At 39.8% G+C, this 13,653-nt stretch overlaps 1 long non-coding RNA gene across 1 annotated transcript; it reads right to left on the reverse strand.

The window, feature by feature from the left end:
* Window positions 1-5,000: 5,000 nt before the first annotated feature.
* On the reverse strand, window positions 5,001-9,487 carry LOC139478142 (uncharacterized). Its single transcript, XR_011654294.1, has 4 exons — window positions 9,398-9,487; window positions 7,130-7,222; window positions 5,465-5,527; window positions 5,001-5,097 (listed from the first exon to the last, which is right to left on the reverse strand). It is a non-coding gene; the product is annotated as an uncharacterized lncRNA (long non-coding RNA).
* Window positions 9,488-13,653: the final 4,166 nt, after the last annotated feature.

Below are 13,653 nucleotides of genomic sequence, written 5' to 3' on the forward strand. Positions count from 1 at the left end.
ATAACTAAGTTTTTAATCAAACAATGCACAATTTTGCAGATGCTTGACCACATGGCATTCATTTGATTGGAAAAGATACAATGTAAACAAACTCATTTCGAACGCCCGGGCATGCAGGGAAACGCATCCTCCTCCTCCTCCTCATCATCATCATCTTCATCATCATCATCTCCTCTTCGGGCTTGACATAAACATCTCGAATAGAAACGTCTCGAATAGAGATTTCATAGGGCGTATCAGGCAATATGGTGATGAACATTAACTGACTGGATCATGGAATGAATACACCAGGTGTTCGTGGTAAAGGTAACCATGTCCTGCTGTACCGGTGGCCGCCTCCACTCACATAAGTGGTTGGGGATGCGTTTGTGTGATTGTGTGTTTGTGTGTGCGTGCATGTGTGTGTCTGCTTGTAAAGAGCTAGCCCACAGAGATACATGTACATCCCACGGTTTATCATGGATACTCAACTCGGACACGGTATACTGACTCCGTGTGGACCTTGTTTCACCCCCAAAGCGCGAGGCACGGTAACAACTATATTTTTATTTTAACGTCTCTTGATATGACGTTGCTGAGAATCGAACCCCGAGACCTTTAGCTCTCCGGGCAGACACTAGATCACGGAGGCGGTCCAGTCCTATGATGACAGGGTGCAATATAAAGGTGCTTCACACGCTGCAACAATGTGGTCAATAGAATCTTCTGTCAAAGATTAAACCATTACACTACTGCCATTACCATATACGACAGAAGCTTATAGTGTTATTGGTATTGTTGGTATGACTGCGATATTTCGTAAACATATTTTTCTCCTAAACAGTATTGTTATATCTTTGTTTTCAAACAGAAATAGTGCCCAAGCTTTACGTAGATCCCGTGCTCCATCCTGATGGCCTTATATGTCCGCATCAATCAATAATGTTACATTATTAAAACGTCGTAACCATACACTTCAATGACAAGGAAAGAAAGTGATTCCCTCCATATAACAGATGGTTGAACTAGTAACTGTGTTGAAAAGTTTCACATAGACCCAAGTCTGAAAAAGATGGCACTGTTGATTGAAACTGATAGCTAGAGGTGACTCCAGTGTGCATGTACGTTATGGCACTGTATTAGTGACTGTACATGTGAAAGTACGACATTGAAACTATGCTATTTGGAGTGTGTTATTTTCAACTGTTTCCAAGTATTTTTACCTTTGACATATGTTTTACCGCCTGAAACATTTTACACCCGTAAGTTTGGCACGTTTAAAACAAATAGCAGTTTCCGTCGCTTTTATTAAACCTACATAAAATTTTCGTTTACGTTTCAAAATGCACAATGTCAAGTCAGTCTTGATTATCTCCATTCGGCATAAAGGGCAAAACTGCAGAGAAAATTATATGATGGACCACTGAATATCAGTGATGACACCAAGTGTTATCACTGCATTGTCCCGCTTTACCGGCATCAATCCATATACACTCTCTCAAAAAAGAAACGCAACCCCAGTCTGAAAATGTTAGAAAGCCCCAAAAAGAAAAATGTTTTTCTGATATGCACGGATACCATGTACACTGATTATTAACGTAAGCGCCCAAACACATTAATTTTCGTGCACAAGGGCATTTTATTGTTACTTTTATCATAGTGAGCAAAATTTTCACGTGGCCCATGCCAAAAGCCTCATGCACGTGCAATTCATGGAAAGAGCAGTAGAAGTATGGGTTTATAAAAGCACGTGTTGATTAGCAATTCACTCTATCATTTTCACCGAAAGACAAGGTCGAATATGCCACGGTTGAGTGCTGCAGATCGAAATATCGCAATTTGTCGTATTGAGGCCGGACAAAGCTTTGGAAACGTTGCCTGGGACCTCAATATTCATAAAACAACGATTCCCTACTTTGGAGCCAATACACCCAGTGTCATGCAACTGAAGATCGCCCCAGAAGTGGTAGGCCAAGTGTTACCACACCACCTCAGGATCGATTCATCCGGGTCACCCACCTACGTAATCGGCTAGCCACACCTACCGTCAGTGCAACACAGGTGCCAGGTTTGAGAAGAGTGTCCGCATAAATAATTAGGAACCGTCTACGAGAGGCCGGTCTATGTGCAAGAAGACCACTTATTGGACCTGTGTTACGCCATGAACATCGACGCCAACGACTCAGGTGGTGCACCAACGTTCGGATATGGACCCTCAGCAACTGGAGGCGCGTCTGGTTTAGTGACGAATCACGTTTTCGCTTACAACGCCGTGACGGAAGACAGCGTGTCTATAGAAGAGGAAACTAACGTTTTGCCCCAAAATGTGTTCGGCAGGTCGACAGATTTGGTGGAGGGAGCGTCATGGTGTGGGGAGCCTTGTCTTACAACCAAAGATCAGACTTGGTGATCATTTGTGGCAGTTTGACAGCCCAGCGCTATATCAATGACGTTTTACAGCCTCATCTTCTGCCGATTATCGACCAACAGAGGGAGCTCTATCAACACGACAACGCCCAGCCGCACACTGTTCATGCAACAGTGCATTTTTTCCAGAATTCTAACGTCAACGTGTTACCATGGCCCTCCCGATCACCAGACATCAACCCAATCGAACATCTTTGGGATTATCTGGATCGACGAATACGTGCACGTACACCGCCGCCCGAGACGTTGGATGCACTAGCCGTTGCACTGCAGGAGGAGTGGAGAGCAATCCCTCAGGAAAGAATCCGGCGTCTAATCCGTTCTGTTCCAAGGAGGTGCAATGCTGTGATCGCAGCTCGTGGCGCTCATACGAGGTACTGAGAAAGACGCCCCCTTGCGTCAAGTCAATCTTAGTGAGAGAACTGTCGAAGTCTGGACTTAAACTTGCATAACTGTACTGCCACCATGCCAAATTTCATGTTGTTGTCTTCAATAATAAATGTGTTATAATAACTTGAATATTGAGATAAACATCTTGAAAATATATGGGTTTCGTTTCTTTTTTGAGAGAGTGTAGTATTCACCGGTATTTTGCCCTCAGATAATCGAGATTGGTTATTCTCTAGCGTTGACGTTTAACATTTACAGTTAATTGAGAATTAACTGAGAGTGTCAGGTCGGTGTAGGAGGAGTGAGTGAGTGAGTGAGTGAGTGAGTGAGTGAGTTGGGTTGAAGGTTGGAGGAAGACTCGACGGGATATATGTCTTACTTGATGATGTTTACCACTTCGTGAAATCCGCGAGTACGGGTATGGTGCTGACAAACCAAGAATAATAATCTGGGATTCGAACCCTCAATCATACCATTTTAAGGGACGCAGCTAAGAACATCGATTTGCCGCGCTCAAGACGATTGGGGCACTTGTATATATAGTTTGGCACACTAAATGACAAATTTGAAGCTTAAAATAGCATTTATATAGTCATGAAGAGTTATCAGATGTACCTGTAGGAAAGATACACTCTGTTATTTTAAACACTTATACATATACTATGTGTTCATGTTCGTGATTGTGTCAGCAAGCTCCTTCATGAGGCTCAGAAACATGCGATTGTGCAAGCAGGTGATGGTACGTATCATTCGTTCACCATTGGTTCATTCATGTGAACATGGATGTACATAGTAACCTTCGGTCTTCAGCACCAAATATGCCAAATAAGCTGATTTTTGGGAGTTGTCCTGCGTGTAGGTCAGAACAAGGATAACAATGCACGTCCTCAGAGCTCGTGTGGCTGTCGACTGTCTGAGGCCGCATGGTGCCATAGCATTGTCCTGGCTAGTCAAATCTCCAGACATGTCACCGATTGAACACTTTGTGGAAGTTCTGGGCCAGAGGGTTCGCGACCGACCTCGGCGTTCCCAGAATCTGTAACAGCTTGGGTAGGCCTTACAAGAAGAATGGAGCAAGATACCACGGGAGATAATCAGGCGTTTGATAACAAGTATCCCCTGAAGATGTCTTACCTGCATCGATGTTTACGAGGCATAGGCCAGATGTTGACATTACAATGAAGACTGAATTCCACAATGTCATCTCCTTACATATCATTTCTGAAAACATTATTTTGGTGTGTGTCAAATATTGTTCATAGTTTTTATATATATATATATATATATATATATATATATATATATATATATATATATATGTTTGGTCACGGACGTAGTCATCGATGATTTTTCTCGAGAAGTTGAAATACTCCGTGACTATCAGTTATTTGAGCTATCGTACTGTATTTGACAATGGAAAGTTCACAACTTATACCAATACTCATATGAACATTTCCGAAAATGAATGTCCCTTATATCATGGCAATATATTGTTAATTTGCCATTTCAAGTGTGACAAGGAGTCCCTCATGTGCTATCATTACATGTTCCCTTCTATCAAATTGAACACCGATTAGTGCTAATGGTTGGGTTAGGTTCCATTATTATAGTTATTTCAGTGCAATGTATTTGATGGGATAAATATTCACCGGGGAGAAACAATTGTATCCGCGTTTGGGATTCGTGGTAGACTAGGGAACCTCGCCTGGCACCCAGGGCACGCAATTGACTTGCCTTTGCATGACGTGTGCCACAGGTGGGGCAGGGCACGCTCGTTATTATGCGAAGACCTGGTAACATCACAAATACATGCAAAGGCTAGCTAATTGTTTACTTGAAAAAAAAAAACATGAGAACTTATGGCACTAGTCGAAATAGGGAATTGTATGAGGCATTATATTTGTCATTGATCCGTCGAATTTAGAAATTTCCACAAGTCTGATAATAAAGCGTCTTTGAAGTTTTAACTGAAGCCTTAAATTGTCGTAACCACGATCAAACAACTTTTGTGCAAGAGTCGTATGGCGCTGTTGATCTGATCGATTCTTGATTATTGACTGACCATGGTGATATAACTAAATAATACCTATTCACCCTCATGTACAGTACTTTTGATGAGGTTACTCCGGTTTTGAAAACATATATGAAAAGATCTCGAGATCATTCATAAAAATAAACTAAGAAACAAGTTATGTAATCTGCAGATTTTTAATTCATGCTAGGTAACTGTACCAATCTTCAGGATAGGATGAGTTAGGTTCCTGTTGTGGTCCATATGTGCTGGCATGGTGTGTTAGACACCTGAAAGAAATTATATCAATGTTGACAATAAACAAAACACGTTACGGGTCTAACATTGTAATAAAATACATAACTATTAATTCGTTGCCTACATAAGAAAGCGAAAAGCGAAAGTCATATCTAAACTTGATGACGTCACATTTAAGACTTTTGTTTACAGTAACGGAATAACATTCCGGCCATAACACGCCATATGTCACCAGGAATGGGCTTGGCATATTGTTCCCCTGTTGGTTTTGACCACTAGCCCTTCATAAAGGTTTTCACGTTTCTTTAACTTTGAAAATTAAATTGAGTCTTGCAGAAAATGGATATCCTGATGGACATATTTCATTAAATATCCTGTTATGAAAAGTGAGACAGTTACCGAAAGTGTCTGCCTCTTTCTTGACATGATCTTCCACTGTTTCATCAAGATCTCTCTTGAGCTCTGTTAATCAAAACACATGGTAAACGTGATAAACTTAATGGATAAATACCCTTCATTATAATGAGCACTTTTTAAGATTAAACAAATAGACTGAGGAGGAAGAGAAATTAAACATGTCAGTAGATTTTATCATATGTTTGATTTTCAATTGAAAGTATCATAAGTAAGCTCTATTGTGCTCTATTCCGTAAATGCGCTTCGTCAGAACTCAGAGAAAACTTACACATGGTTTTACTTTTAAAAATAGATTTTGACTAAAAACGTTTAAATCTTTGAAAATCAATACATTTCATTTTTAGGCACAGATTTGTAACATTTCAAATTCATTTCTTTCTCCAGTCTTCATTTAACCACTGGGTGCACGGGTGGCCCAGTCGTCTACTGCGTCGCAATTACCTGCGTCCCTTGGGCACGCCAGAAACTAATGGTTGTGGGTTCGAATCCCGGTTCGCCACGATTATGTTTCTAGGTTTGTCAGCACCATACCCGTGCTCGTGGGTTTCACCGAAGTGGTAAACGTCTAAGACCTGTATCACTTCGGGCTTTCCTCCCACATTAAGTTGACACGCCAGGCACAGACATTTGATTGGACGGCTAGCGACGTGACAATCGATTCCGGCTGACAACGAAGCTGTGGTAGCGAATTATATCCAGGGCATTTATCATAACAGAATGAGATTTAATAGGTCTGGATAATCAAGGCTGCCGAGTCACCTGTTGAACTGTGTATGTCAACTTCATTTAAGGATCCTGCTATTCTCTCTAAATACTGCATTGACCCTGTGAGGTTAAAGTTGCACTTAGCCAGGCCAGTCATCCCTACCTGGTGTTACCAATGTTATCATTTGACCCACCGAGTTGTATCTTAATGTTAGGTAAGTTGAAATAACTGTTTGAATGAAAGTGACAAAACCATTGTCCATTGTATGTTTCTGACTATATCATTAGCATGTGTTTGACGTTGACGTTTTATATTTATAGTATTTACGGTATTAATTTGATACCAGGTGTTTGCGATAAGGTGAACATTATCTGCCCCAAGGGTAACAAACACCACGGTATGGAATCGCTGAACGAAAGATTTGAATAACGATCTCCATTTTGAACGGTTTTCATACAATATGGCGGCAATCTGCATGACATATATGAAGGTTGAATGAGTACACTTTGGCCCAAAAGTATGTAATTTAGTTTTCAAATACATAACCTAAAATCCTTTACCATAAACTGTAACGATATCTATCAATTCTGTGTAAGTGAAAGGTCAGGTTACCAGTACAATTTGGTTAAACAGACACTCAAATTCGTCATTTTCGTCTGACAGAAAATGAGAATGAGAATGATTTGCACAATAACACATATTATCTAAATAAAACCATTCCTTATTCAAACCTGGAAGACATGTTGAAGTAATTAAGGAAACTCAATTCGTTCTGAGGAACTAGATATTGACAGAAAGAGGTATACCCTTAAAATGTATTGGACGAATTTTACTTTGTAAGTGTCAGAACGAATTAAAATTGCCCTATACATATATTAAATTAAACAAATTCTACATTGAACGTATAACCTTGATATAACCTTTTTAAAGTTTAACCCCACCTTCATTTTGCAGATCGACGTCCCTGGTCCCCAGTATTAAGTCATTGTCCAGGCGAGGTTCCGCCTCCATGCCTCTTTTCGCAGCTTGCTTGTCTGCCAAGTGAAAAATCGTTGACAGGTATGGTTTCTATATAGCTCAAGGTCAAGGGTAATACAGTCTATTTCTTTAGAGTAGGTGAGTGAGTATGGTTTTACGCCGCTTTTTGCAAATTCCAGCAATATCAGGGCGGGGGACACCAGAAATGGGCTTCACACATTGTACCCATGTCGGGAATCGAACCCGGGTCATCGGCGTGACGAGCGAACGCTTTAACCACTAGGCTACCCGACCTCCCCCCCATTTCTTTAGAATAACAAAACGTTTACTTTCTTCCTTGCATTTAAGCTACATGCAAAACGCGTGAGAGTCAATTATCACTACACTTGACATGTCCATTTTGGTTCGATTAGTGTATGATAATGAACCGTCCTAAAGCCAAATGGGAGACGTAGGTACCAAAATAAAGGCCTGAATATAAGCTACCCAAAGGTACAATTAAACATTTACAACCAGATATGTACAGTCACCAAGGTGGCACATATGACCATAAATACATGAGAAATAGCCACATAGTACTAGATAATCCATCAATACATGCATAAGCTTGCATACATATATGAGATAACATACATTGTATATCAAATCAATACATGAGGAAAGTATGAGATTAAACCGCTAGAGAATACAAGTTGTGCGCAACAAATTCTCTAACAATACTCTAATGAACTTAAGAGGCGCCGAACTGTGCCAGACTGTGTTGACCTTTGGCGATCGCCGGAGATTGGTTTTACTACACGGGGACATCCCCCTATCCCAGGAATATTCCACAGAAAGTCCCTCTGTACCCGGGTTATTCCATAGAAAGTTCCACTGTCGTAGTGATATTCCACAGAAAGTCCCCCTATCCCGAGAATATTCCATAGAAAGTCCCCCTATCCCAGGAATGTTCCACAGAAAGTCCCTCTGTACCAGTGATATTCTATAGAAAGTCCCCATGTACATGTACCAGGGATATACAATAGAAAATTCCCTCTGTCCCAGGTAAATTCTATAGAAAGTCCCCCTGCCCCAGGGATATTTTACAGAAAGTACCATTGTCCTAATGATATGTGTAGGAGAAACCATGTCTCCGAGGGATTACTAGAGATTGTAAACCCTCATATGAGGGACGTTCCCGAACGTGAGGGTTTACAATCTCTAGTATTCTCTCTGAGACATGGTTTGTCCAACTTATAAACAGACTCATCGCATAGACAACGTTTTTAATTAGATAACTAATAAAAACTCTCAAATGTACAACCTGTATCGGAGATGAAATATCACCTGCATTCGTGAACACGGTTCATTGAAACCGGTGACCTCAGCACGTGGGTTTCCCGACGTTGCGAAATCTGCACGTGCGTCTCGCAATGGCACGAAATCTGCACGTGCGTCTCGTAGGCTGTTCGTAGTTTTTGTTCTATCAAGGGTTTACAATGATTTACACAATTTAAAAAAATCCATATCGAGTTACACAAACAGCCAGTAGGTTTATAATCTATAGAAAGTTCCCACTGTCCAAGGGATATTTTATGAAAAGACTCCCTGTCCAAGGGATATTCTTCAGAAAGACCTGGGACAGGGATATTCTATAGAAAGTCCCTCTGTCAAAGGGATGTTTTACAGAAAGTCCCACTGTCCTAGTGATATTCTATAGAAAATCCTTCTGTTTTAGGCCCGTGAAGACGCCGGGGTAGAATAGGTCTTCAGCAACCCATACATGCCGTATAATGGGACAATGCTTGTCGAAAAAGGCGACTAACGGGATCGGGTGGTCAGGCTCGCTGACTTGGTTGATACATGTCATCGATCCCAATTGCGTGGATCGATACTAATGATATTAATCACTGGGTTGTCTGGTCCAGACTCGATTATTTACAGACCGCCGTCATATAGCTGGGATATTGCTGAGTTCGGCGTTAAACAACTAACCAACCAACCAACCTTCTGTATAGAGGAATATTCTATAGAAAGTCCCATTGTCCTAATGATATTCTATAGAAAGGCCCTATGTCTCAGAGATATTCTATAGAAAGTCTCTCTGTCCAAGAGATATTCTGTAGAAAGTCCCTCTAGATCTGTCCCAGGGATATTCTATAGAAAATCCCTCTGTCCCAGTGGTATTATATACAACTGACGACAAGGATAATGTAAAAGGATAAAAGAGACGTTTTCGAAAGTGTACGTACCATTAATAATTATAATGACACGGTTCTGCTTTTTCTTGGATTGCACCATCGCAATCATCAGCAGCACGCCAAGGATGGTCAACAGTTTCATGGTTCTGAATGATGAATAACTTGCTGCCATGATCTGTAGGCATTTATAGGCGCAGTCAACCCGGACGTGGTTCATCATAACACACCAGCTGTAGCGTTCGATGACACATGTATATGCTTAACGTGTCCTTATCACGAAAAAATTAATGCGTAGCTGCGTATTTCTAGTTGACACCCTCGTAGAATGTCAGCTAATCCTTTATTTACAGTTATTGTTAAGGCTTGCAACACACCTGCTATCATTACTATTTAAACACGTGCTTGTGACATAGTCGAAATTATTCAATGGACTCGTCTTTAAGTATGATTAATATGGAAATGTTTTTGTCGCTTTCTATTTGTAGAAATAATGCTGTATACGGTGTCCTACCAAACACCCATGCTTCATTTTCCATTTGTAAACGTAATTAAATGTCATTTTTACAGTAGAGAACTCTGATCAGAGTTTTATGTTTCGATATTTTGTGATTTGGATACAGAGCACTTAATCTGCTTTTTTATCACTGTAGAAACAACATTAGGACATTAATGAGTGAGTGAGTGAGTTGGGTTTAAAGCCGCTTTTAACAATATTCCAGTTATATCGCGACGTGTCAGCTTAATGTGGGAGGAAAGCCCGAAGTGATGCATGTATCAGACGTTTACCACTTCGGTGAAATCCACGAGCACGAGTATGGTGCTGACAAACCTAGAAACACAATCGTGGCGAACCGGGATTCGAACCCACAATCATAGGTTTCTGGCGTGGCCAAAGGACGCAACTCTGCACAGCGAATCGCTGCGTCTTAGACGACTAGTCCACCCGTGCCCCCTACCACATTATTGGCAATATGTGAAAAAACCATTAGAGGTGTAATATGGCGAGTAAAAGTGTATTCGTGAAATAAACTTCACGCTTAATGTCGTACCAAATGTTACCACCAGGGGATCGTGTATTCGACGCGATTGCTGTGTCTGGAATAAACACGTTTGTTCATTGTTTCACAGGTTTTTACAAATGGTGTTGCCCGCAGGTTCTTGCAAAAGTAATTGTAAATTAAGGTACGCTTTCATATTGATATTCATTATGATAGCAATATTTGCTGTACATATACAGTCATGATGACGCTGTAGCCCACGTATAGTCACTGTGCGTGATATATAACGTAGAGTAAACACACACGGTAAACTGGTAAACTGGGCAATGTTAAGTATATTGCAATTCAGATATACGGACGCAAAATAGGAATTACGACTACATAATTGATACATGTGTTTTTAAAATATTTGTGCAGGAATTATTTAGAAGAATTAGGTTTGAGCATGGCGAAATATTCCAGTCCAGTGACATTCAAACTGAGGGGTATGCATGTATAGGATATGTCAGCCGTTCATACCTTTTCCAATATGTTCCTAACATTTCATTCCCCATATATCAGATACATATAATAATTGTCAAACATGTGTATACTGTACGCACAAGAAAAGGATAACAGTTGCTATTTTTTAAATTTATTATAAATTGGAATAATGGCCTTTCAAACTGAGGGGTATGCATGTATAGGATGTGTCAGCCTTTTCGTGATATTGCTGCAATATTGCTAAACCAATATGGCTAGGCCATAACCAACTCAGTTATATATGTCAAACAATACAGTGTTGATCGAGGCGGTTGCCACTGGTGGGGCAGGATACGCTCACCTTTTCGCGAACACCTGGTATTAGCAGTATCTGGTAGTGTTGTATAAACACAAGCTATTGATGGAGTACAATCGACTCTGATTTTAGTAGAGATATTTTATGAATATTTCATTCACTTTACTGTTATCATCTGAGCATCCTCGCGTTCCATTTCTATTATACTAGATTAACTATTGCACTTGGTAAATGTCTTTGAATTGTAACATGTTCTTTATTCGGGTAGCCTAGTGGTTAAAGCGTTCGCTCGTCACGCCGAAGACCCGGGTTCGATTCCCGACATGGGTACAATGTGTGAAGCCCATTTCTGGTGTCCCCCGCCGTAATATTGCTGGAATATTGCTAAAAGCAGCGTAAAACCATACTCACTCACTCACTATTTATTCATCATCGACGTCTTGTGCAATCCGTGCGTGTGAAAATCCGAAAGAGAACAGAAAATAGCGAGCTTCTGATGTCCAGTTTCCTTAGCATAATATAACATTTATGGGGACATATGTACTCATTTATTCTTAATAATCTAATTCAATATCTTACAACTCTGATCTGAATATATATATGCAATCACTGACATCTGTCTCACCGAGGATAGCTTTTTAGCAGCAAACTTTCCAACTCCCAGAAATCTCTTAAAGTAAACTTCGTGGACCTTTTCCAATATTTTCCTAACATTTCATTCCCCATAAATCAGATACATATAATAATTGTCAAACATGTGTATACTGTACGCACAAGAAAAGGATAACAGTTGCTATTTTTTATTTATTATAAATTGGAAAAATGGCCTTTCCAGCTTGAATGGAAAGATTTTGACATGTCTTTGTCCACTTCAATGTCCATGAAAAGTTAACTACAAGATATTTACAGAAGGTTGTAGTTTTCACCGGTTTACTAAGATGATCCATGCTTTTTTCGAGCCATTATACCACCATTCCAAAAAAATGATTGTCTTTTTCCAAATTAACTTCTAATCCCCACTTCTTACAAAAGGTTGTAACAATCAAGATGGCGCTGTAGGTCAATCACAGTATATGAAAATGCCACATCACCCGCGAAAAAAAGTAGCATCAAATCATCTTCAAGTCTTTGTGAAATAAAAATGGCATGCATAGGACTAGAGATATATACAAGTCATCATAAAGATGGCATACTACTCTGTAACTCTCTAATAACATTTGAAAATATTACTTGGATTATGTAATGAAATATATTTGCATATTTATAACTGAAATGTGCTGTGGAATCAGAATGATTTCATGAAACTACCAATAGTCTTTTATATCAGCAGTAGAGGACGTAACGTGTACGCGAGACGGCTCGCCCGTCTCGCGCACAATTGACCACCTGAGAGGGGGTCACTCGTATGCGTGACGGCCTGTCAGTGGACCATGGATTTCTGCATGTTGCACAAAAATGTCTCTACAAGCGTTATTTGTGAAAATAATAAAACAAAATTAAGTACAGTTATTGATCATTCTACTGATCAGTGAAAAGAACAGCTGCACGCTCATTGCTGTCACGAGATACATTTCTATATAGACTAGCAAACCAGTCAATATTTGTTTTGGATCCATAAATCCAATAAATCTATAAATTTACTCTGAAATACTTGATCGGTATTTATCTGTATTTGTCGTTGTCTAAGCTAGAAAACTCGGTTTTTCGAAAATATTTCGCCCAGCAAGACACGTCCTATTAGTCCTATAGAAAGCCAAACATGTTTGTACACTGAAATAAGTACATTCATTGTTTGAGCCTGTCGTCACAAAGTAGCAAAAAACACGATTGCATGTTTGTATTATCTGCCATGTGCTTAGTAAATAGATAAACAGATTCAGTCGTGCGGCGTTAAACAAACAAAACAAAAAACAAACATAATTGTTACTTGTAGCAAATGCTGACATAGCCGCATTGATCTTGTGTAATTTCTTGATTGCTAGTCCGTCGTCTGCAACCACCATGGACGATGAAGCCGAAACTTGGCGTTGGTGTTCCTGTCAATGAAAACAAAAAGTATTCTGATTATTAATATAGTTTAGAAATGAAAATTATTAAAAATTATCTGTCCTCTGGTACTGCATAAATAACAGCATGGAAAGATTCGACCTATGCTGACCAAAATGTTTCAAAACTAAAATTTAAACTAAAAAGAAAACTTAGAACAAAGTAAAACTGTTTACAATATTTTCTCAGTAGGACAAAGCCATGTAAACTAAACGTTTGTGACTGAAGGTGCCACAAAAATAATTTTCTAACTTCAGACATCATGATTTCAATTTACGTTCATGTTTTCTATAAAAATAGTAGACAACATGTGCTGAAATGTTGCAAACATCAACATCCAATAGTTTGTTTTGTTTAAAAATGTGGAAAATAGAAAACTTACAAAACGATTTCTGCTGCTTCAGAGAATTGGCATGAGACATGAGAGTACGACATGTCCTTATTCCGGTACTTAGAGGCCAGTGGCTCCTGGTACCGTAGGCATA

This window comes from Haliotis cracherodii, unplaced genomic scaffold (assembly GCF_022045235.1).
Source record: "Haliotis cracherodii isolate W230 unplaced genomic scaffold, xgHalCrac1.p SCAF_39, whole genome shotgun sequence".
Taxonomy (NCBI): Eukaryota; Metazoa; Mollusca; class Gastropoda; order Lepetellida; family Haliotidae; genus Haliotis; species Haliotis cracherodii.